Source organism: Staurois parvus, unplaced genomic scaffold, assembly GCF_062004578.1.
Source record: "Staurois parvus isolate SC_StPar_1 unplaced genomic scaffold, SC_StPar_1.0 ptg000361l, whole genome shotgun sequence".
Classification (NCBI taxonomy): domain Eukaryota; kingdom Metazoa; phylum Chordata; class Amphibia; order Anura; family Ranidae; genus Staurois; species Staurois parvus.
Window position 1 is genome coordinate 4,647,495 of NW_028318157.1, and position 26,551 is coordinate 4,674,045.

Below are 26,551 nucleotides of genomic sequence, written 5' to 3' on the forward strand. Positions count from 1 at the left end.
TGCAGCTTGATGCTTCTTCTGTAAAGCCTAATTTATAGGTGCTCAATCTGTGGCCCTCCAGCTGTTGCAGAACTACAAGTCCAATCATACCTCTGCTTTTGGGAGTCATGCTTGTAACTGTCAGTCTTGCAATGCAACTTGTAGTTTCCCAACACCTGGAGGGCCACAGGTTGAGTACCCATAGTTGATGCCACCCATGTCTCCTCCTGCTTTAATCCTTCTCTAGTAATAGCGGGTGCCCTTTATATACAGTAATTGGTAGAGTATTCCACTTACAATATATGCATTACACAATAGCTTTCTTCTCCACCAATTAAGTCATAAATGAAATTTACTGAGAAATTATCAAACTGTCTGTAGTATGTAAAAAAATGTAGGCGTTGTCTTTACCCTGTACTGATGTTCCTCCTATTATGTAGACCCAGTGAAATGGAAAGCTATGTGTCCTGAACCTCCACACAAACCCCCTACAAAATAATGTGTTATTCCACATTATGGGAATGGGATATCTTTCTCCAAACAATATTTCTCTATCTCTGGGATAAAGTGGTGGAAAAACCAATCCTGGAAAATGGCCTGTGTAACCCACGCTTTGAAGTTACTCTTCCACACAACAGGTAGAGAGCCCTTGGCTATGTTTTTGAGGGCTCTTGGGTTCTCTGGTAAACTAAGAGAGGCTTTAGTTTCATATCGCCGGAAGCATTGCCACCAAACAACAGAGTAAGTCTGTCCTTTGCTGCTTTGAAGCCTAGCATCACCTTTTCCTCGTCAGTGATGTAACTTTGTTCTGGCATCCTCTTCCAGTACAGTCCTGTATCATCAATGTTAAAAACCTGTTGGTGTAAATAAGTACCTTCATCAATAATTTCTCTAAGTGTTCTTGGAAATTCTTTGGCAGCTATTGTATCTGCACTCGCAGCCTCACCACTTACTTTTATGTTGTGAAGGTTGGCTCTAGCCTTGAGTCTGTTAAACCATCCATGGCTGGCAGTAAAAGATGCACACTGTTCACCCTGTTTTTTCTTCAAGTCCTAAAACAGGCTTTTAGCTTTTTCTTGAATAAGCATTAAGCTGAGTGGGACTCGACGGAGATGCTGATCCTCCATCCACACACTGAGAAGTTTCTCCATCTCCTCTATCACTTTACCACACTTTTTGGATATTATTGTTGACTTCATTGACACAGCAGTCTTCACATGTTCCATGATCTTGTCCTTGTTCTTTAGAATTGTGCCTATGCTTGAACGATTCATGCTATAAGAACAAGCAACGTCTACCATCTTTTCGCCTTGGTCCAATTTCTCAATTATTTTCACTTTTGTTTCCATAGTTCTTGCTTTGCACTTCCTAGCAGTCCCCTCCACTTCACCACTGCTTTTCCTCTTGCTTCTGGACATCCTGGGCTCTGATTGAGCCCTGTACTACTGTACACTATAGCACTGTACAGTAAGCACACAGCAGCACAACTGTGATAATGTGCGACTGTGACAATTTCTGGCAGACACATGAGCTACTTCTTCCATTTGTTCGCATCTATGAATGTTCGTAATGCGAGGTTTGTTTGTATCTGTGAAAATTCACAACTCGAATGTTCGTAAGCCAGGGACTTACTGCATTCATTTACAGTATAAGCTGCACATAAACTCCTCAATGTCTTTATAGTACAGTCCAATATCACAGATACTGAAAAGTGGTATGTTGGAGACTGAATGCCAGCAGAACACATGGTATTATATTGTGAAAATTCTAATGTGAAACTTTCTAATTGTAGTTATTGTTTTTTTTTCAGTGATAATGCACTTCCTTTTTAAAAAGAGGGCATCACTCCCTACTGCAATCACAGCAAGATTGCTGGAAAGCTATAGAGTTTCTGAGTCCTTTATATAAGATCGAAGAAACCATCATGTCCTAGTGAAATCATACCCTTTTTATGTCACATAGTCACTTTGGTAACATGAAAGCCAATGACAAGCACTTATCAATACAATGAAAAAGTACCCTAATTGCATGTTGCCAAGAAGTTCTCTGAGTATAAATATAGGAGCCTGCATTTTGTGACATAGTATAAAGGACAACTAGAGTGAAATTATAAAAAATTGAAAACTCTAATATTCAGGAATGATCATAATTCTACTTGGAAAAACAATACCACCTAGTAGTAGTCATAATATGGCTTCAATTGAAGCAGTACTGCTCAGCAATAGAAATGCCTAAGGGTGTATGAATCTTTTTATGTCTGATAGAATCTCCATGTCGAAAATGACATGAGTCATTTATTTCGCTATCAATGACATGATAAAAATAGCCTCAGCTTTTAAAATGTTGACCTATTTCAGTAAACCTCTGAATAACAATGTCCAAAGCATGTCAATATTTATAACTTATCAATTGACATATTAGTATAGATTATTTAACTCCTGGCAGAGGAAACCTAGATGATTATAAATAGAGATGAGCGAATCGAACCAGGCGAACCGGAATTCGAGTCGAATTTCAGGAAATATTCGATTCGCGGCGAAACCGAAATTTTGCCTACTTCGGGTGCGCGAATCGAACATTTCCCGATCAGCCGGCAAAAGTGTCCCTGCAGTGAGCTCCGCTATTTCTGACAGTTCTCTGACAGAAGGAACACATGTTTAGCGGTTGAAACATTGTATCTATTAGTTTACATTTAGGATACAGATGTTTCAACCACTGTTCATGTGAAGAAGCTGTGAGAGAACTGTCAGAAATAGAGGAACTCTGCACATACACTTTTTGCCGGCTTGGAATTATTCTTCTTTTCATCCTACTTCTTCTTCTTCTTCATCTTCATCCTCAGAAGAAGAGGATGAGGATGAGGATGAAGAAGAAGAAGAAGAAGTAGGATGAAAAGAAGAATAATTCCAAGCCGGCAAAAAGTGTATGTGCAGAGTTCCTCTATTTCTGACAGTTCTCTCACAGCTTCTTCACATGTACAGCGGTTGAAACATCTGTATCCTAAATGGAAACTAATAGATACAATTTGTATCTATTAGTTTCCATTTAGGATACAGATGTTTCAACCGCTGTACATGTGAAGAAGCTGTGAGAGAACTGTCAGAAATAGAGGAACTCTGCACATACACTTTTTGCCGGCTTGGAATTATTCTTCTTTTCATCCTACTTCTTCTTCTTCTTCTTCATCCTCATCCTCATCCTCTTCTTCTGAGGATGAGGATGAGGATGAAGAAGAAGAAGAAGCAGTAGGATGAAAATAAGAATAATTCCAAGCCGACAAAAAGTGTATGTGCAGAGTTCCTCTATTCTGCAGATACACTTAGAGGAGCTCTGCACATACACTTTTTGCCTGTTTGGAATTAATCTTATTTTCATCCTACTTCTTCTTCTTCTTCTTCTTCTTTATCCTCATCCTCAGAAGAAGAAGAAGAGGATGAAGAAGAAGAAGAAGAAGAAGAAGAAGAAGAAGAAGTAGGATGAAAATAAGAATAATTGCAAGCCGGCAAAAAGTGTATGTGCAGAGTTCCTCTATTCTGCAGATACACTTAGAGGAGCTCTGCAGATACACTTAGAGGAGCTCTGCACATACACTTTTTGCCGGCTTGGAATTAATCTTATTTTCATCCTACTTCTTCTTCTTCTTCTTCTTCATCCTCATCCTCATCCTCAGAAGAAGAAGAAGAGGATGAGGATGAAGAAGAAGAAGAAGAAGAAGAAGAAGTAGGATGAAAATAAGAATAATTCCAAGCCGGCAAAAAGTGTATGTGCAGAGCTCCTCTAAGTGTATCTGCAGAGCTCCTCTAAGTGTATCTGCAGAATAGAGGAACTCTGCACATACACTTTTTGCCGGAAACCGCTGTATGGAGGGAATGTCCCAGAACTGTCATAAATAGTCTATTTCTGACAGTTCTGGGACATTCACTCCATACAGCTGTTTCAACCGCTGTATGGAGGGAATGTCATAGAACTGTCAGAAATAGACTATTAATGACAGTTCTGGGACTGTCCTTCCATACAGCGGTTGAAACATTGTATGTATTTGTTTCCATAAATGGATCCATTTATGGAAACAAATAGATACAATGTTTCAACCGCTGTATGGAAGGACAGTCCCAGAACTGTCATTAATAGTCTATTTCTGACAGTTCTATGACATTCCCTCCATACAGCGGTTGAAACAGCTGTATGGAGTGAATGTCCCAGAACTGTCAGAAATAGACTATTTATGACAGTTCTGGGACATTCACTCCATACAGCGGTTGAAACATTGTATCTATTTTTTTCCATAAATGACATTCTGCAGATACACTTAGAGGAGCGCTGCAGATACACTTTTTGCCGGCTTGGAATTATTCTTATTTTCATCCTACTTCTTCTTTTTCTTCTTATGAGGATGAGGATGAGGATGAAGAAGAAGAAGTAGGATGAAAATAAGATTAATTCCAAGCCGGCAAAAAGTGTATCTGCAGCGCTCCTCTAAGTGTATTTGCAGAATGTCATTTATGGAAAAAAATAGATACAATGTTTCAACCGCTGTATGGAAGGACAGTCCCAGAACTGTCATAAATAGTCTATTTCTGACAGTTCTGGGACATTCACTCCATACAGCTGTTTCAACCGCTGTATGGAGGGAATGTCATAGAACTGTCAGAAATAGACTATTAATGACAGTTCTGGGACTGTCCTTCCATACAGCGGTTGAAACATTGTATGTATTTGTTTGTTGAAACATTGTATGTATTTGTTTCCATAAATGGATCCATTTATGGAAACAAATACATACAATGTTTCAACCGCTGTATGGAAGGACAGTCCCAGAACTGTCATTAATAGTCTATTTCTGACAGTTCCATGACATTCCCTCCATACAGCGGTTGAAACAGCTGTATGGAGTGAATGTCCCAGAACTGTCAGAAATAGACTATTTCTGACAGTTCTGGGACAATCACTCCATACAGCTGTTTCAACCGCTGTATGGAGGGAATGTCATGGAACTGTCAGAAATAGACTATTAATGACAGTTCTGGGACTGTCCTTCCATACAGCGGTTGAAACATTGTATGTATTTGTTTCCATAAATGGATCCATTTATGGAAACAAATACATACAATGTTTCAACCGCTGTATGGAAGGACAGTCCCAGAACTGTCATAAATAGTCTATTTCTGACAGTTCTATGACATTCCCTCCATACAGCGGTTGAAACAGCTGTATGGAGTGAATGTCCCAGAACTGTCAGAAATAGACTATTTATGACAGTTCTGGGACATTCACTCCATACAGCGGTTGAAACATTGTATCTATTTTTTTCCATAAATGACATTCTGCAGATACACTTAGAGGAGCGCTGCAGATACACTTTTTGCCGGCTTGGAATTATTCTTATTTTCATCCTACTTCTTCTTTTTCTTCTTATGAGGATGAGGATGAAGAAGAAGAAGTAGGATGAAAATAAGATTAATTCCAAGCCGGCAAAAAGTGTATCTGCAGCGCTCCTCTAAGTGTATTTGCAGAATGTCATTTATGGAAACAAATAGATACAATGTTTCAACCGCTGTATGGAAGGACAGTCCCAGAACTGTCATTAATAGTCTATTTCTGACAGTTCTATGACATTCCCTCCATACAGCGGTTGAAACAGCTGTATGGAGTGAATGTCCCAGAACTGTCAGAAATAGACTATTTCTGACAGTTCTGGGACTGTCCTTCCATACAGCGGTTGAAACATTGTATGTATTTGTTTCCATAAATGGATCCATTTATGGAAACAAATACATACAATGTTTCAACCGCTGTATGGAAGGACAGTCCCAGAACTGTCATTAATAGTCTATTTCTGACAGTTCCATGACATTCCCTCCATACAGCGGTTGAAACAGCTGTATGGAGTGATTGTCCCAGAACTGTCAGAAATAGTCTATTTCTGACAGTTCTGGGACATTCACTCCATACAGCTGTTTCAACCGCTGTATGGAGGGAATGTCATGGAACTGTCAGAAATAGACTATTAATGACAGTTCTGGGACTGTCCTTCCATACAGCGGTTGAAACTTTGTATGTATTTGTTTCCATAAATGGATCCATTTATGGAAACAAATACATACAATGTTTCAACCGCTGTATGGAAGGACAGTCCCAGAACTGTCATTAATAGTCTATTTCTGACAGTTCTATGACATTCCCTCCATACAGCGGTTGAAACAGCTGTATGGAGTGAATGTCCCAGAACTGTCAGAAATAGACTATTTATGGCAGTTCTGGGACATTCACTCCATACAGCGGTTGAAACATTGTATCTATTTTTTTCCATAAATGACATTCTGCAAATACACTTAGAGGAGCGCTGCAGATACACTTTTTGCCGGCTTGGAATTAATCTTATTTTCATCCTACTTCTTCTTCTTCATCCTCATCCTCATCCTCATAAGAAGAAAAAGAAGAAGTAGGATGAAAATAAGAATAATTCCAAGCCGGCAAAAAGTGTATCTGCAGCGCTCCTCTAAGTGTATCTGCAGAATGTCATTTATGGAAAAAAATAGATACAATGTTTCAACCGCTGTATGGAGTGAATGTCCCAGAACTGTCATAAATAGTCTATTTCTGACAGTTCTGGGACATTCACTCCATACAGCTGTTTCAACCGCTGTATGGAGGGAATGTCATGGAACTGTCAGAAATAGACTATTAATGACAGTTCTGGGACTCTGACAGTTACATGACATTCCCTCCATACAGCGGTTGAAACAGCTGTATGGAGTGAATGTCCCAGAACTGTCAGAAATAGACTATTTCTGACAGTTCTGGGACAATCACTCCATACAGCTGTTTCAACCGCTGTATGGAGGGAATGTCATGGAACTGTCAGAAATAGACTATTAATGACAGTTCTGGGACTGTCCTTCCATACAGCGGTTGAAACATTGTATGTATTTGTTTCCATAAATGGATCCATTTATGGAAACAAATACATACAATGTTTCAACCGCTGTATGGAAGGACAGTCCCAGAACTGTCAGAAATAGTCTATTTCTGACAGTTCTGGGACATTCACTCCATACAGCTGTTTCAACCGCTGTATGGAGGGAATGTCATAGAACTGTCAGAAATAGACTATTAATGACAGTTCTGGGACTGTCCTTCCATACAGCGGTTGAAACATTGTATGTATTTGTTTCCATAAATGGATCCATTTATGGAAACAAATACATACAATGTTTCAACCGCTGCATGGAAGGACAGTCCCAGAACTGTCATTAATAGTCTATTTCTGACAGTTCCATGACATTCCCTCCATACAGCGGTTGAAACAGCTGTATGGAGTGAATGTCTCAGAACTGTCATAAATAGAGAGAAACTGTCACAGAACTGTCCTTCTTCTCATCCTTCTCCTTCTTCTCATCCTTCTTCTCATCCTTCTTCTCATCCTTCTTCTCATCCTTCTCCTTCTTCTCATCCTTCTCCTTCTTCTCATCCTTCTCCTTCTCCTTCTTCTCATCCTTCTCCTTCTCCTTCTTCTCATCCTTCTCCTTCTTCTCATCCTTCTCCTTCTCCTTCTTCTCATCCTTCTCCTTCTCCTTCTTCTCATCCTTCTCCTTCTTCTCATCCTTCTCCTTCTCCTTCTTCTCATCCTTCTCCTTCTCCTTCTTCTCATCCTTCTCCTTCTCCTTCTTCTCATCCTTCTCCTTCTCCATCTTCTCATCCTTCTCCTTCTCCTTCTTCTCATCCTTCTCCTTCTCCTTCTTCTCATCCTTCTCCTTCTCCATCTTCTCATCCTTCTCCTTTTCCTTCTTCTCATCCTTCTCCTTCTGCTTCTCCTTCTCCTTCTTCTCATCCTTCTCCTTCTTCTCATCCTTCTCCTTCTTCTCATCCTTCTCCTTCTCCTTCTTCTCATCCTTCTCCTTCTTCTCATCCTTCTCCTTCTTCTCATCCTTCTCCTTCTTCTCATCCTTCTCCTTCTCCTCATCCTTCTCCTTCTTCTCATCCTTCTCCTTCTCCTTCTTCTCATCCTTCTCCTTCTCCTTCTTCTCATCCTTCTCCTTCTCCATCTTCTCATCCTTCTCCTTCTCCTTCTTCTCATCCTTCTCCTTCTTCTCATCCTTCTCCTTCTCCTTCTTCTCATCCTTCTCCTTCTTCTCATCCTTCTCCTTCTCCTCATCCTTCTCCTTCTCCTTCTTCTCATCCTTCTCCTTCTCCTTCTTCTCATCCTTCTCCTTCTTCTCATCCTTCTCCTTCTCCTCATCCTTCTCCTTCTCCTTCTTCTCATCCTTCTCCTTCTCCTTCTTCTCATCCTTCTCCTTCTCCTTCTTCTCATCCTTCTTCTCATCCTTCTCCTTCTTCTCATCCTTCTCCTTCTCCTTCTTCTCATCCTTCTCCTTCTCCATCTTCTCATCCTTCTCCTTTTCCTTCTTCTCATCCTTCTCCTTCTGCTTCTCCTTCTCCGTCTTCTCATCCTTCTCCTTCTCATCCTTCTCCTTCTTCTCATCCTTCTCCTTCTTCTCATCCTTCTTCTCATCCTTCTCCTTCTTCTCATCCTTCTCCTTCTTCTCATCCTTCTCCTTCTCCTTCTTCTCATCCTTCTCCTTCTTCTCATCCTTCTTCTCATCCTTCTCCTTCTTCTCATCCTTCTCCTTCTCCTTCTTCTCATCCTTCTCCTTCTTCTCATCCTTCTCCTTCTTCTCATCCTTCTCCTTCTCCTTCTTCTCATCCTTCTCCTTCTTCTCATCCTTCTTCTCATCCTTCTTCTCATCCTTCTCCTTCTTCTCATCCTTCTCCTTCTTCTCATCCTTCTTCTCATCCTTCTCCTTCTTCTCATCCTTCTCCTTCTCCTTCTTCTCATCCTTCTCCTTCTCCTTCTTCTCATCCTTCTCCTTCTCATCCTTCTCTTTCTTCTCATCCTTCTCCTTCTTCTCATCCTTCTCCTTCTCCTTCTTCTCATCCTTCTCCTTCTCCTTCTTCTCATCCTTCTCCTTCTCCTTCTTCTCATCCTTCTCCTTCTCCTTCTTCTCATCCTTCTCCTTCTCCTTCTTCTCATCCTTCTCCTTCTTCTCATCCTTCTCCTTCTTCTCATCCTTCTCCTTCTCCTTCTCTTTCCTCATCTCCAAGGGCATTTAAATTAAAGGTACAGTGTTCTGCACTAATTTAAAGGCTCTCTGAAGCCTAGAAACCCTTTTTATAAGTCATCTTCGTAGCGAAGAAATTCGCATCGAATCGAATTTCACACTGGAATTCGCCGAATCAGCCGAATCGAATTTTTGAGAAATTCGCTCATCTCTAATTATAAAATAGATGATTTTTAAAGGTGATTACTAAAATAAATCAATATACATGGATAAACAATAGTGACAAGAACTAACTCTTCATCCAGAAAACAGTACCTAAAACCAAATAGTCATATACATATTATCTCTTATTTTTAGCTACACATCTGTAATGTTTATTTTTTTCTGTGTTTTTATTTTGTTTTCTGTCACAGCAGTATTCGTAGTTTTGAAGTTATTTAGGAGTATATACTGAATACATTCTGCATGTCATCTACCTATATCTGCTCTAGATTTCAATGTGGCACTTGCAAAAACAGGTACTGTTGTAAAGAGCATAGTAGCTAGCTGAAAATAGTACAGGGTCCCCCTTTGCAGTACACTGGGGAAAAACTGTCATCATAATAGAAAGTTGTCATCACAATATCAGGTCTGGAGCCAATGGATCCGATTTACTAAAGAAGCAGATACACATGCAGTTTCAAAATGATCATTAATTTTGCAGTGAGCAGTCTCTGTTTCTTTAGTAAATCAGCTTCACTGAGTAGGAAAGGGGCATGATCCATATTTATTTCGGAAGGTCACACTTACCAGTTTTGAGCATGTCCATCACCACAAGGCTACTTCCCAGGTTCCAATGTTTTGGAGTTGCACAGTTAGTCTAGCGTAAAAAAGACAAAAGTCCATCCAGTTCAACAAAGAAAGTTATAATCCTATACCCACAGTTAATCCAGAGGAAAGCAATAAAAAGCCAGCAAACCATGATCCAATTTGCTCCTGAAGGGGAAAGAAATTCCTACCAGGCCATCGGATATTTGCTGGATTAACTTTACCTATAAATGTTAGTATCCAGTTATATTCTGTGTTCCAGGAAAGAATCCAGGCCTTTTTTAAAGCAATCCACTGAGCTAGCCAGAACCAACTCTTGAGGGAGCTCTTCCACATTTTCACAGTTCTTACTGTGAAGAAACCTTTCCGTGTTTGGAGATTAAATCTCTTTTCCTTCAGACATAAAGAGTGCTCCCTTGTCCTTTATGATGACCTAAGAGTGAATAACTCTACACCGAGTTCACTATATGAACCACTGATGTATTTATACATGTTGAACATATTCCCCCTTAACCTCTTCATGCTGAGCGTATGCAAATATGAGGCCTCTTGGTGGCTGGGTCTTGATGCTGAACAGCCGCATATTTGCATGCCATTTGTAAACAAATATGTGCTGAGAGAGCGCACGCTCCCATCACATGTATCAGCATCCCACGGAAAGGAGAGATCGGGACCTTTCCGATCATGTGACTGCCATGACAGCCAATCACAGCGGTCACATGGCCCTAAACCCCCCCCACCTCCCGGCGTCAGAAAGCTCTTAATGAGCCAGGAGGCACCGGCATGGAGGGGTTAATCTCCTCTTTTCAAGAGAGAATACATTCAGTTCCTCTAATCTTTCCTCATAGCTGAGCTCCTCCATGCCTCTTATCAGTTTGGTTGCCCTTCTCTGCACTTTCTCCAGTTCCCCAATGTTCTTTTTGTGAATTGGTGCCCAAAATTGAACTGCATATTCCAGATGAGATCTTACTAATGATTTGTACAGGTATAAAATGAATGATATCTCTCTCTCTGGAGTCTATACCTCTTTTGATACAAGAGAGGACTTTGCTCACTTTAGAAACCGCAGCTTGGCATTGCATGCCATTATTAGGCTTATCAAACTTAAATAATGAAGTGCAGCGCTAAGAAGGATAAAAAGTCAATAAAGTGATAATCTGGTATCACAATGGTGAACTGTAGAGATACGGATTCCCGCGGCTTCCACTTTGTCAGAGTAACAGAAATGCGCACTCACCGGAAACGCATGGGTTATGCGCATGTGTGATTATGCATCACGGGCAATGGGAACATCAGAATCCAGGCAGCCAGGCGTCTCCCTCACGGTGGGTCATCACAGACTCCTGTTACAGGTCCGGGGGATCCCCTTAAGGTAAGCCAGGTGCTTCAGGAGAAACCTCCTCTCAGGATGGCAAAAGTGCTTTCTCTATGGGAGTGAAAGCTCCAGACAGGAGCCCCAGAAAACAAATGCCCAAAATAGTGTAGTATGTTCAAAATCTCAGGTTTATTGATAAAAACAGCAGCAGGGCAGTATGCATATGGTACATCATGAAAATGTGAAATGCATATGATAAACAATGCAGTACTGACCCCAGTGGTGTAAAACGCCGGGCCTCCTCGTGGCTCCAGGCGGGTATATGACGTCACGCTCTGTACAGTTCCTCCTTAGGCCTTTCGTGCTAAAGGCACATCATCAGAGGGGAGACTGCACAGCAGCGTGACCGACGCCAGTGTCAGAAATAGGGGAACTGGCACATGCGCAATGAGCCGCGGCCATTTTCCCGAAGACAAACACGCACTGCGCATGCGCGAGCACGGCAGCGCCATTTTGCCGTGGATCCGCGATCTACCATGTAGTGAGGAGGAGACAGAGAAGTCTCAATGTGAAAACCCAGACACGATTGTTAGCTGAAGCTATGTTAGCTATGTCACAGACCCCAGGGAGTAAGCTGTAAACACTATGTCACAGACCCCAGGGAATAAGCTGTATACGCTATACCATTATAGGGAGTGGAAGTCTAATATCACAACATTATGACCCACCTACCTACAATAGATATGAACCTTTGCAGAACGTTCATGATGATAATATAGGATCACGAGATTTCCGTTGGTATTCAAATACCACTAATGCTCCATCTAGAAATCACCATCCTTATCCTCATAATGAATGTGATAGGTCGTATGGGAATCATTACCCCTCAGGTTCGTATAATTATGATCAATACCAACCTCAACAGTTTAAAGGGCAACATAAGACACAATACTCATCTCCCAGGAATAATAAAGGGGGTAAAAACTACAACAAAGGTACTTACCATAAACCCAAACAAGATAACTCCCGATCAGGACCAGCTAATTACAATAACAATAAGAATAATAAACCATTTAACAATAACTTCAGACCACCATCCAATTCGGATTACTATTACAACCAGCAACAAAATCCTGATTACTATCAACAAACTACCAATTATCCCCGTCAGCCTTTTTTAGGGGTGAGCAATACAAGAAAAAGAAGGGACACAGGAGGGGAAAGAGAGGAGGGAAGAGAACAAATGGACACTCCAAAGAAAAGGAGGGTGTAAAGACACAAGGTATCTTTAACCTTAGTGGAACTAGCCTTACAGAAAAAGAGCTTCACTTGCTTGATAAAGGATTGAAATATGCCCCATCAAAAAGCCTTAATAAGTTTGAAACCTATATGGACATACATAAGTTCGCACGACAATTATCCCTGAAAAGGTATTTTGCGAATAATCCTATCAATAGGGATGTACCGATTGGTAAATACACTCATTCTAATCTACACAATGCATCCACCTATAACCCTCCCCCACAAACTCACTCGTACGTGAATCTATTTAGAGACAAGGTCCTGAAAGAATTGAGGGAAATACCATTTAAAAGATCTTTTGATAGAACAGGCGACACCAAAGCCATTAAATCATTATTAGAAAGGAAGAATTTGGTAATAAGACCAGCAGACAAAGGTGGGGGTGTAGTGGTTCTCAACAAGGAAGACTATATCAATGAGGTTAACAACATTTTGAGTGATAACACTACTTATGTCCGTTTACCTAAGGATCCTAAAATAGAGTACAAACGTTCTCTTAAAAACATCATTAACAAGGGGTATGTAGAAGGTATTCTGAATAAGAAAGAAAAGTCCTATTTATGTCCATCAGCACCTAAGTTACCAGTCTTATATATATTACCGAAGGTTCATAAGGACCCCATAAAACCACCGGGGAGGCCAATAATAAGCGGTATTGGTTCCTTATCCTCTAGGATTGGTGAATATGTGGACTTTTTCCTCCAGCCACTCGTTTTACAAACTGCAGCATATTTAAAGGACACTAAACAGGTTCTAAACGAGGTCAGCTCCTTAGTTACTTCTCCCGACACCTTTTTAGTTACAGCGGATGTCGCTTCTCTATACTCAAACATTAACCATAATGATGGTATGGAAGCAGCTGATTTCTTTTTAACACAATACAGCTCCTTACCTATCACCCAGAAGAATTTCATTCTAGAGCTTTTAGAATTTGCTATGTTAAAGAACTATTTTTGGTTTAACAAAGACTACTATCTGCAGATAAGAGGCGTGGCAATGGGGGCAAAGTTTGCCCCCTCCCTGGCAAACCTATTTATGGCCAGGTGGGAGGAGGACCTTATTTTTGCCAGAGATTGGCCTGAGCTGTTGTTTTACAAAAGATACATCGATGATATCTTGCTTCTATGGAATGGGGAGGAGGAGTCTCTCATAAACTTCTTTAACTCATTAAATAATAATACCCTTAACATCAAACTCACATACGTTTATAGCCGTGAGGAGATTAATTTCCTAGATTTAACTCTTGTCAACTACATGGGCAGGATTACCACTAGATCTTTCTTTAAAGCAACAGATCGCAATAGCTTTATTCCTCTTGGGAGTTGTCATCATCCCAAATGGCTGTCTAATATTCCTAAAGGACAGATAATGAGGATTAGGCGCAATTGCTCGGATTATGAGACTTTTCATGTTCAGGCCAATATCTTAAAACACAGGTTTCTAGAGAAGGGATATAGTGAGGCAACCCTTGATCATACTATTCGGTTAGTGGCGCAGATGAATAGAAACACCATGTTGATGGATAAAACAAGGAATAATCAAGGGAAAAAAATCTGCCCATTCGTCACATCCTTCTCAACCCAGTATAAGGCAATCAATAAAATAATGAATAATAATTGGGGTATTTTAAAAATGGACCCAGTTCTAACAGCAATACTACCGGAGAAACCGGAAATTGTATTTCGGAAAGCAACCGCTGTTAGGCACATGATTGCACCAAATGTTGTGGATCCTCCTAATAACATTTCTTTGTTTAATGATTTAAAAGGGTTTCACCCCTGTAATAGATGCATCATCTGTAAGTGTGACAATACCAGAAAGAGGAAAGTCAGTACATTCCGATCATCAGTTACTGGCAAAATTTATAACATCAAACATTTCATCTCTTGTCATAGCAAATTTGTAGTTTATTTACTACAATGTCCCTGTCAAAAACAGTATATTGGCAGGACAACAAGACGTCTACGGGACCGGTTACGTGAGCACGTTTCCAATATCAAGAAGGGTTTTAGGGAGCACTCATTATCAAACCATTACCGCCTCCACCATAATAAAGACCCTTCTTCACTCAAATTTATTGGGATTGATGTAATCAGTAACCATTGGAGGGGTATTAATAAAACTAGGGCAGTTTCCCAAGCCGAAACCAAATGGGTGTTTGAGCTCCATACTTTACATCCTTTGGGCCATAACATTGAGGTAGACGTCAATTGCTTCATTGCTAACAACTGACGGTTTTATTTATTTTCTATTTTTTATTTTTTATTTTTCATTTAATCATATATTGTGATTTGAGCTTTCCTTGTATACTATGTTTTAATTATGTTGGATTCTCACCATGTGTTTATTTCCAGCATGAGAGTTATTTTTCCAAGCGTATATGATTTTTCCATGTGTTTAACATTTTAGCATTTGGGATTTATCATGGGAGACTTTTTTCCATATGTATAACCTTCTAGTATCTGGCATTTTACCATATACCTATTCTGACTGTTATACTAGTCTTTTTTATCACTAATTGCCTCCTCCCGCCCTGTTTCTTGCGTTCATTTGGGAGACGGGCGCAGGAAGGAGTATACGGTTTCTATTAACCTTTCTTCTGGTTTTAAAGCATTTTGGGTTTTTTACCTCTTTTTATCCTGATTTCCTGTTGTTTCCATATATATTTATTATGGGACATATATTCGATACCCTGACCGGGTCTGGTATTGTGATATTAGATATGCTATTCTGCCAGATCCAATACATGATATATACAACATCTGTGTTTATAATTTTATATCCTCATTTTATTTCCTTATATCTGAAGTTTGTAGCATGTATGCGTTTGTATCCTGCATCTTGCCGTGGTCCGTTATATAGATTATGCCATTCACTGAGGGGATCTTTATACCCCATAGTTCATTTTGTGCACTGTTAATGTTACAGATATTTGCACTTCCACTCCCTATAATGGTATAGCGTATACAGCTTATTCCCTGGGGTCTGTGACATAGTGTTTACAGCTTACTCCCTGGGGTCTGTGACATAGCTAACATAGCTTCAGCTAACAATCGTGTCTGGGTTTTCACATTGAGACTTCTCTGTCTCCTCCTCACTACATGGTAGATCGCGGATCCACGGCAAAACGGCGCTGCCGTGCTCGCGCATGCGCAGTGCGTGTTTGTCTTCGGGAAAATGGCCGCGGCTCATTGCGCATGTGCCAGTTCCCCTATTTCTGACACTGGCGTCGGTCACGCTGCTGTGCAGTCTCCCCTCTGATGATGTGCCTTTAGCACGAAAGGCCTAAGGAGGAACTGTACAGAGCGTGACGTCATATACCCGCCTGGAGCCACGAGGAGGCCCGGCGTTTTACACCACTGGGGTCAGTACTGCATTGTTTATCATATGCATTTCACATTTTCATGATGTACCATATGCATACTGCCCTGCTGCTGTTTTTATCAATAAACCTGAGATTTTGAACATACTACACTATTTTGGGCATTTGTTTTCTGGGGCTCCTGTCTGGAGCTTTCACTCCCATAGAGAAAGCACTTTTGCCATCCTGAGAGGAGGTTTCTCCTGAAGCACCTGGCTTACCTTAAGGGGATCCCCCGGACCTGTAACAGGAGTCTGTGATGACCCACCGTGAGGGAGACGCCTGGCTGCCTGGATTCTGATGTTCCCATTGCCCGTGATGCATAATCACACATGCGCATAACCCATGCGTTTCCGGTGAGTGCGCATTTCTGTTACTCTGACAAAGTGGAAGCCGCGGGAATCCGTATCTCTACAGTTCACCATTGTGATACCAGATTATCACTTTATTGACTTTTTATCCTTCTTAGCGCTGCACTTCATTATTTAAGTTTGATTGTTTATATTTAAGGCATTATGGTTGCCTAATGTGTTCTAGCTGCTGACATCCATTAGAGCGCTCACTACCTATTTCATATGTACCATTATTAGGCTTATGATCTACCAGAACTCCCAGATCCTTCTCCACCATTGATTCCCCCAGTTGTACTCCCCCTAGTATGTATGATGGATGCATATTCTTAGCCCCCAAGTGCATAACCTTACATTTATCAACATTAAACCTCATTTGCCACATACAGTTGTGACCAAAATTATTCAACCCCCACTGAAATTGAGTGTTTTGGCCAGTTTGACATTGCTTTTGATCATTCAGTCATCTTGCTTACATTTACATTAAAGAGGCACTTGTAGGTCAGACAAATATAACATAACAGTTATAATGAAATAACCACAAATGTCTTTTCTGTGCTCACAGCATTATCAGTTTTATTCAACCCCCAAGTGACATTCAATCTTAGTACTTAGTACAGCATCCTTTTACAGTTATAACAGCTTTTAAACGTGAAGCATAGCTTGACACAAGTGTCTTGCAGCGATCTACGGGTATCTTCGCCCATTCTTCATGGGCAAAGGCCTCCAGTTCAGTCACATTCTTAGGCTTGCGCACTGCAACTGCTTTCTTTAAGTCCCACCAGAGGTTCTCAATCGGATTTAAGTCTGGTGACTGCGATGGCCACTCCAAAATGTTCCAGCCTTTCCTCTGCAACCATGCTCTAGTGGACTTGGAGGTATGCTTGGGATCATTGTCCTGTTGAAAGGTCCAACGTCTCCCAAGCCTCAGGTGTGTGACGGACTGCATCACGTTTCCATCCAATATCTCCTGGTACTGAAGAGAATTCATGGTACCTTGCACACGCTGAAGCTTCCCTGTACCTGCAGAAGCAAAACAGCCCCAAAGCATGATTGACCCTCCACCATGCTTCACAGTAGGCAAGGTGTTCTTTTCATCATAGGCCTTGTTCTTCCTCCTCCAAACATAGCGTTGATCCATGGGCCCAAACAGTTCTAATTTTGTTTCATCAGTCCACAGAACACTATCCCACAACTTTTGTGGTTTGTCCACATGGCTTTTGGCATACTGCAGTCGACTCTTCTTATTCTTTGGAGACAGCAAGGGGGTACGCCTGGGAGTTCTGGCACGGAGGCCTTCATTACGCAGTGTGCGTCTTATTGTCTGGGCTGAAACTTCTGTACCCACATCTGACAAATCTTTTCTCAGTTCCTCAGCAGTCACACGGGGACTTCTCTCCACTCTACGCTTCAGGTAGCGCACAGCAGTCGAAGTCAGCATCTTCTTTCTGCCACGACCAGGTAGCGTTTCAACAGTGCCCTTTGCCTTGAATTTGCGAATGATGCTTCCTAAGGTGTCTCTTGGTATGTTTAACATCTTTGCAATCTTCTTATAGCCATTGCCCTTCCTGTGAAGAGAAATCACCTCTTCTCTTGTCTTCCTGGACCATTCTCTTGCCTTCACCATGTTTGTAACCACACCAGTAAATGTCTAGAAGGAGCTGAGTATCACAGTCATTTTAAAGCTGCCTAATTGGTGCTTATTATGCTTGATTGCTGCTCGGTGACATCCACAGGTGTTTTCAATACCTGATGGAAAGCACCTGTATGAACCTCTGTTCTTCAGAGTGGTAGTCTTTAAGGGGTTGAATAATTGTGGCAATGAAGAAACCACATAAGAACCATTTACTACTGTATTACATAAACAATTGATGTCATTTTAGTTGCATTTGGGTAGTTACAACGTCCTTGTAGGATTTGATTCTGAATACAATTCCAAATGTACACTATAGTCCCTAAACCCCTTTACAGCATTGGGGGTTGAATAATTTTGGTCACAACTGTAGTTGCCTAATTAAACAGTGCATTGAGGTCGGCTTGTAAATTGGAGACATCCTGTAAGGACGTTATTCCACTGCACAGCTTGGTGTCATCTGCAAAGACTGAAATGGTATTTTTAATCCCAGACCCTATATCATTTATAAATATATTAAAAAGGTAAGGGTCCCAACACTGAACCTTGTGGTACACCACTGACAACCCTAGAACATTCAGAGTGTGAATCATTAACCACTACTCTCTGAATTTGATCTTTTAGCCAGTTTTCTCTCTATTTACATACTGATTTTTGCAAACCTGTAAACGTTACCTTACACATTAGCCATGTGTGGGGAACTGTCAAACGCTTTTGCAAAAATCAGATTTGTTTGACAACTTATTCTTTCATGAATCCATGTTGTCTGTTGCTTAAAATCTTTTTTCCAGCAAGAACTCATCTATGTGTTTTTTTTATTAAACTCTCCAGTATCATCCCAAGATAGATTTTGATCCCTTTTTAAATATAGGCACCACATTGGATTACGCCAGTCGAGTGGTACTATGCCAGTCATTAAAGAGTCCCTAAAAATTCAAAACAATGGATTTGAAATGGCAGAGCTCAATTCTTTAAGGACTCGTGGGTGGGTGCCATCCAGTCCAGGTGCTTTATTCACCTTTATTCTGTCTAAATACTTCTGGATCATATCAGTTGTGAGCCAATGTGGATCATCTGGGGCTGTGTCAATACCATGCCCATTATGGACAAGAGCTCCCCCCATGCTCCTTTGTATACACAGAGCTGAAGAAGGTATTTTATAAATTTGCTTTCTCTTTGTCCCCAGTCGCCCACTCTAGATTACTTTGTAAAGGGCCTACATGCTTGGACCGGACCTTTTTACTATTAATATATTTTAAACATTTTTGGGGGTTTGTCTTGCTATCTTTGCAATCAGTCACTCGTTTTCAATTTTTTTCGGGCTTCATTTCCTTTTGACATGTTCTGTCATATTCTTTGTAATGTTTAAACGATGATAGCATTTCTTCATTTTTATATTTAATTGAAGCTCTTTTATTATTATTTATAGCTTTTTTTTAACTTTGGCTGTAAGCCACATAGGTTTGATTTTTGGCCTTTTAAACTTGTTGCCCATTGGAAAATATTTTGCAGTGTGTTCACATACAGTCCTTTCAAAGAACTCCCATTTCTGTGTTGTGTTCATCGATGCCAATATTCCCTCCCAATCTAAGTTTTGGAGAGTAGCTCTCAGCCTTGGAAAATTAGCTCTCTTAAAGTTGAGTGCTTTTATTTTTCCCGTATGTGCATGTTGTTTACAGCTAACAATAAATGAAATCATGTTGTGGTCACTCTTCATGGTTTGAGATTACCAGGTCCAGCAGAGCATCATTCCTAGTCATGGCCTCTATGAACTGTACCATAAAATTGTCCTGTAGTAGGTTTATAAATGTTTGCACTTTAACTGTTCTTGCAGTGCCATTATTCCAGAATGTATGTATAATGGGCAAGTCTTGCAGATGGCCCCGAGCAGTCATTTACTCTGATTCTGATCAAGGTTGAGATTTTACATTAGGAGGCCACAATATCTCTCTGGAATTCTTCCCTATGGGACACAACAACCCACAGCAATCCTGCCCACAAGATACCCTCTATTTACCAGCCCATAAGAGGGACGTTAACTTGTTTTTTTTTTTGCCCACACAGAAAGTTTGCACTTTAACTATTCCTGAAGTGCCATTACTCCAGACTGGAGTGTTGGAAAATGTATATGTAATGAGCAAGTCTTGCATGTGGTCGTGAGCAGTCTTTCACTGATTCTGATCAAGGTTGAGATTTTACATTAGGAGGCCACAATATCTCCCTGGAATTCTTCCCTATGGGACACAACAACCCACAGCGATCCTGCCCCCAAGATACCTTCTCTTTACCAGCCCATAAGAGGGACGTTAACTTGTTTTTTTTGCACACACAGAAAGAGGGGCCTGCTCACTGAAGATAGGTAATATGGCAATGAACGGAGAACAAGATCTGGCTTCTACCTCCTAGGGCTCACCTCATTCTGTCTCTACTCATCTGGAACATGATCCAGCAGGCTCAGGCCTGGATATAGAGGATGCACGGCTCTTGTCTGCAGTCTGAAATGTTTTGAAATTCTTCCAACTAAAGCTGACATTGAAGCCACATTTGCCAGATATAAATCGGCTCACTGGATCGACATGCAAGAAATAAGGAACAGTCTTTCATCGCTCTTTGCTCACTTAGACAAGATGGAAACAGGAATCCCTCCTATTTCAAAGGTGGTAGAACAGCTGCAGTCCTTAGTGTCCACTCAACATGCCTCCATACAATCTTTAAACCTGCACTTAATAATCTGGAGGACAGAAGGAGATGACCTCTCTTGCAGGACCCTTGAAAAGCAAAGAGCTCTCCGACTACTTATTAAAGCTCTCCAAGATGCCACCTTCTAACCAGTGGAACACGCCTTCTACCTCTCTGCCCTCAGTACTGGACAAGCCTAACTCCTGCATTCCACAGTCAGTTTGGAGAACTTTTTGTCAGCAATGTATGTCTCTCCAATTTAGTTAGGATGATTGTCAGAGCTGGCAACTTGTTTCTCCATGTCCAAGAAGAGAACGTGACCAGATTCCAGATTCCAGATTTAAAGCTCAGTGAGGTCTTTCCTTGGCCACTATCACTCTGTGATTACCACGGCAGTACAGGTTTGCTTTACATATTTACATCTGATTTAATTTATTCACTCTCAGGGACAACAGAGATCATTGTAAAGCATTTAAGTACCACATTAGTGATGATAACAATGGTCAAGTGCACTAGTTTGTTCTTACACTTTTTTACGTTTTCCACATGTTCTAAGGGACTTTCTGTGATGAAGAGATGCATTTGATTGCTTTTTGTGTATACATATCTCTGTGTATACACAAGTTTCTTTTTGTGCCTCTTCTTTAACGAGCTCAGTTCTTGCGGCGATGTGCCAGATTTCCACTTTTAAGGTTGCTAAACTTAAACATACGTTAGTGTCCATGCTAATATTATTTTGCCTTGATGAGGCAGAAATGTTTCTTGTCACTTTATGGTCACATAAACAGTTTACTGATGACTGAAGACGCAGCAGCAGGATGCTTGGAGCTACACGGAGTACTGTACTTACCAGAGAGCTATACTCGACCTTCCCAGCACTTTTATCTGATGCTTTACTATCCAGGTAATTACATTTCATAATTAACATGCTTTTAAGCTTTTCTTTCCTTCCTCCTCATACTCTATAATGTTTTACATAACCAATATGTGCTGTGCTTCCCGCTGCCTTATGGGCTACATTACTGTTATGGATTACTATTTTGTGTGATATATTGTATACCCATAGCAGTACAGCCTGTATTGTCTACCACCAACAATGTGCATTTGAACATGTATATGTGTTTTATTTGTTATTCCAGCTGTGGAAGGTGGTCAATGAATGTGTTAACCCATTGCCCCCCCCCCCAAATGCTTTGGAACCCAAGGCTCACCCAACATATTTTTCTCTGAACTGTGAACTGTTTGCTGGCCTCTTTGGTGACCCCTATATTACTGGGGGTTTTTTTGGTTGTTTGTTTTCTATGTTTCCTCCACCCTCTTTTCTTACTCTTGCTTTTACCCTTTAACTTTTCCCTTATTTTCTTTGATGGTCAAAGGTATGGAGTTCATGTTATTACTAATACTCTCCCAGTGCTATAATGGTAACTCTTACTGTGGGTACTTTGAATGTTCAGGAACCTAATAATCCTTAGAATAGGTTTAACATGCATAAACTGAAAGTTCACATACTCTTCTTACAGGAAACTCATTTTACAGCATCTGTAGCTTTAACTCTTCCAACATGCTACTATAAATCATGGTATACTAGTAATAATCTGCATTATAAAACTAAGGGAGCAGCCATTGGGTTTCACTCCTCCATCCACTGACACCCTGGCTGATCCTGACAGTTGACACCCGTTCATCTGCTGTCAGTTGTGTAATAAATATTTCACTCCCCCATTGAATCAAATATGGTGGGAGTGTCCTAAATTACAACCTTTGGGATGAGGTTTTTGCCATTTATTCCAGAGTGACTTTGGTAGTAACCTAAACGTTCCTTCAGGTAGCTTTTCTCTCTATGTTACCTGGCTCCGTAGCCTCAGTGAAAAAGGGTCTTTTGCATTTTTTCCTATAGCTGCCAGAGCTGTCATACCCAGGAACTGCAAATCAATGGCCCCACCGACTATGTTGGAATGGTTTGACAACCTAAACTGATGTGGACTGAGGAGTTGATGGCATAATGATACAACAGATACCCTAAATTTTACATATATTTGGCCCTCTTGGATACTCTACAAGGAAAGCCCTGACGTTATAGTCTCCCAAAAATGAAGGCCTCAGATCTCTATTACATACCAGTTAGGAATGATAACAATACCTCATACTACTGACAAGCAACCTTACACCCTTACATGTGTCCTATATTGTTCCTACTCTGTTCTCTTACTCTACTTTTCCTCACTTCTCATATTCTACCAACTTTTTGTTTATTTATCCAATCTCTTGTGACCCTTATCCATTTTATTGAACAGTCTTAACTTATACAATTGATTTTTCAGGCTTATTCTGCTTAATTATGCACGGGTTGCTGCTGTGTATGACTTTCACTCTATAACTTTGAAACCCTTTCCAACATTATATCTATCTAAACACGTTTGTCAAAGTGAAATTTATATACTTTGGCTCATTTGTGGGTCTGGATTTCTCTAATTATTTCTTTGACCTTTGTAACTTTACCCATCACTATATCCTCAAAGGAAAGTATATAGTGTCTAAAAAAATGTATATGTGATGACATTTGTATGCTGTACATGGCATGATTTTCTTGAGAAATATTAAAATCGTCCATGTTTCAAGGTCAGGGTGCTGTTTCTATTGCAATACAATGGATGAAGGGGAAAGTCCTATCCTTGGTCATTGTGTCCAGTGTCATGGTAGTCACTTAGCCATGTCCTTGAGGACATCATCATGTGACAAAATGCATAGGGCAGAGTCTGAGGTGATATGTGATATCATTGCACAAAGCGGCCATGGCCAGACGAACAGAAGTTGATTTTACCTCATGTTTTATGGTTTATGACACCAGAGTCTTATATGTGAGTATGCATTCTTGAGTATCAATTTAAAAGTTACGTTATCTCTACTACACTAAGAGGTTTCCTTTCTTCATTGTCTGTGAGTTTGGCTTCTATCTAGGGAGGAGAGCAGTTTCCTTGGTTGCTTTGGAGCAGTCCCACAAGCTCAAATGACCACTCATTATCTGAAGTTCATGGTAGTCTAGTAAGCAGTATATGTGGGCTGTTTGTGTTACCTTGGATCCCTTCCTCTGACAACTGGTGTTGATGACACCTGTTTCTGAAGTGTTTATATATTTAATATCAGATCCTTCTGAGTGCACAGTGTGAGTATCAAGATTTACAAGAATTTATTTGTACATAGTGATTTTGTGATTTGCACATACTGTTATTATTTATGTATATGATTATCTGTATACTGTATGTTGTCATTATGCAAATATGTGCCTATGAGATTTTTTCACTTAATATTATATAATTTCAGTTCACCTTTTATTGCTGCACTTTTTAAGTTAAAGTACATTTGTATAGTACCAAATGGATGATTAACACCCTATGATTTATTATATCAATAGATTCTTACATGCTAAAACTTCCACTGGATCCCAGGATGTGTCCCAAGTTATAAATCTGGCTTTGTATGTGCCTTCCTCATGTGAAAGAGAAGTTCTCTCTTTGGGTTTAAGTTTTTGTCCCACCATCGACATTCTGGCGTAGGATATATGAACATACAAATACTGCATCAAGCTGCAATATATATTCACCCAACGGTAGATATATTGTCAAAGCACATGGTTATAGAATACAAGACCTATACTTTTGGGCCCTGGAAAGGGTATTCTTTAATAACAGAGGGGGTGATATCAATAAGATTCTTCTAGAAAAGCAAATTAAATGGATTCATCATTTAAAAGCTAATTTATTTCTGGGGTTAAATTAAAAAATTAGCTTTAAACCATTCTTGGAAGGCTTTGTATCTGGCAAATCAGAACATGATTGGTAATTATGGAGCCCTGGATTGTGTGTCTTGGTTTTCTATAAAATGGAATTGATTGCTATATTTATATTATTTTCTGTATTCTTCTGTTTAAAGTATGGATAGGTTGTGTTTTGTCTGTGACTGCTCTGTATTGGAAGATATGGGAAATTATTTTCCCTTTATCTCCCTTTTGCTGTGTCACCTTATTATCGCTTTTGATAACTTTTATATAGTATGTTCAACATTATTGTTTGTATATTACTATTTCTGTTATTAATTTCCTTTTTTTTATGAATAGTGATGTGGGTCACTCTTCATATGGTGTTTGTCGTTTTTTTTTTTTCTTGCTTTAGGTATCCTTGCTTGTCTTCACTATGGCATCGCCTTGCGTAATTGGGTTCTTTTTGGTCCTTTCTCAGCTTAGATTTAGCGTTTGTTTCTTTGTCTCCCTTTCCATCGCACATTACAACTCTGGAACACACACACATGTCGGCGCTGATCATGTCGAACAGGAAATGATGTACCGACACGGCTCATGCACCGGAAGTGATGTCATGCCAGCCAGGATGTCAACGGTGGACATCTTCAGTGAAAGGAGACAATCTCTCCCATCTACTTAGTGTTTGAATACCTAATGAGCAACTGGTGTGCTTTTTCATTTGGTCTCACTGATCTGTAACGGCTATATAAGCTGTTTATTCTCAGTTCACTTTTTGCAAGTGGGAGCTGTAGCAGTGGTGGTTCTCTGGGCTGTTTCCATCTTGGTATAAGATAGAGGTAAACTATCTGTGAATATTAGCCTGTTGTTTGATCTTTATGAGTAGCTATATTTAGAATCTTATTTTTTGTATACCTTCTAGAGACCATTTGTGTTCATATTTTGTTGTTTCCACACTTTGATACCTCATACAGGGGAAGATCATAAGTGATCTAGTCCAGGTATATTTATTGCCTTTATTGACTCTTCTATCTGGATACTTTAAGTGGATTATAGGTTTCATCTAGGACAAGGCTGTTTTTTGATATTTTTGCCTCTCCCCATATGGATATCTCCCTGTGTTTCAGATGTCTGGGTTGATCTAAGTGGTTGATAAAGGGGTGTGTTACTATTTTCAATTTGTTGCTGACCTCTATTAGACAATTTTATGTGAGTTCCTTTTTCTCTTTTCTCACATATATTACATAGAATGCCAATAGACTTAATATATCTAATCTATGGTTTTTATGATCATATTTAGCATTCATTCACTCAGTTGGACCACTGGGGGGTCTGTTTGCATAGACAATGCCTGGAATTAACCAGCAAAGATCCTTTGAGTTTTTCTGTCTTTATGAATGGCGATGTGAGTCACTCTTCATATGGTGTGTGGGTTTTTTTCTCTATCTTCAAAATCACTGCACAGAGCAGGTACAGTATGTATAGACATGTTTGTTATTCTATGCCCCAGGTCTGCAGTGCTGTGCAGTATAACTCACATCCAAAAGGGCTAACACATCATCTAATAATAGCAAATAATAAGCTTGATGTGTAAAGTCTAACTCCAAATAGAAATGGTTTTAACATAGTGGGTCATAATCATTTCATTTTTTATTGCTGTCTGTGATGGCACTGTTGAGTTTCCCCTGTGTGTCTCAGTTGCACACCTGCAACACCATGATAAGAAAGGAGGGGAATTGGGATCTTTGCAGAAGGAAGGCATACAAAGCAATAAAAACCTGACTAAGTTTCTAACTTTCCCGCACTATCAAAAAATTTGTAAGTGAGAAGGAAGTTCTCCAATGAAAACACAGACTGCAATAAACACTAAAATAATTTCTAACCCCTCCACACTGTCCAAAGTAAAAGATTAGTTTTATTTTGTGCTGGGCTTTAAACCTAGAACTGACCTGTCCAAAAACTGCCCATTCACAACTGAGTGTTGTGAAGCTTGAAACCTATCACTCTAAAAAGTACTGAGTTTGCATCTAATTGTTCATATTGCTGGAATCCTCAACTTTCCAACATCAATGAGCAAATGTCTGTAATGTTTAATTCCACAAAGTACTTTTAACAAATCTTGTTGTCCACTTTGTCTGCTCTACAGTTTTCTTCATGTGCAGCAAAGGATTCTTGGTTATCTTTAACCCACAGCCAGCCCCAGTCCATTCTTCTTCTGAACATGACGTTCAGTATTTTATGCCTTATATTAGTCACATGAATAATATATAAAATATTTCTTCCTTCTCATTCCTTATTCAAAAGGATTCATT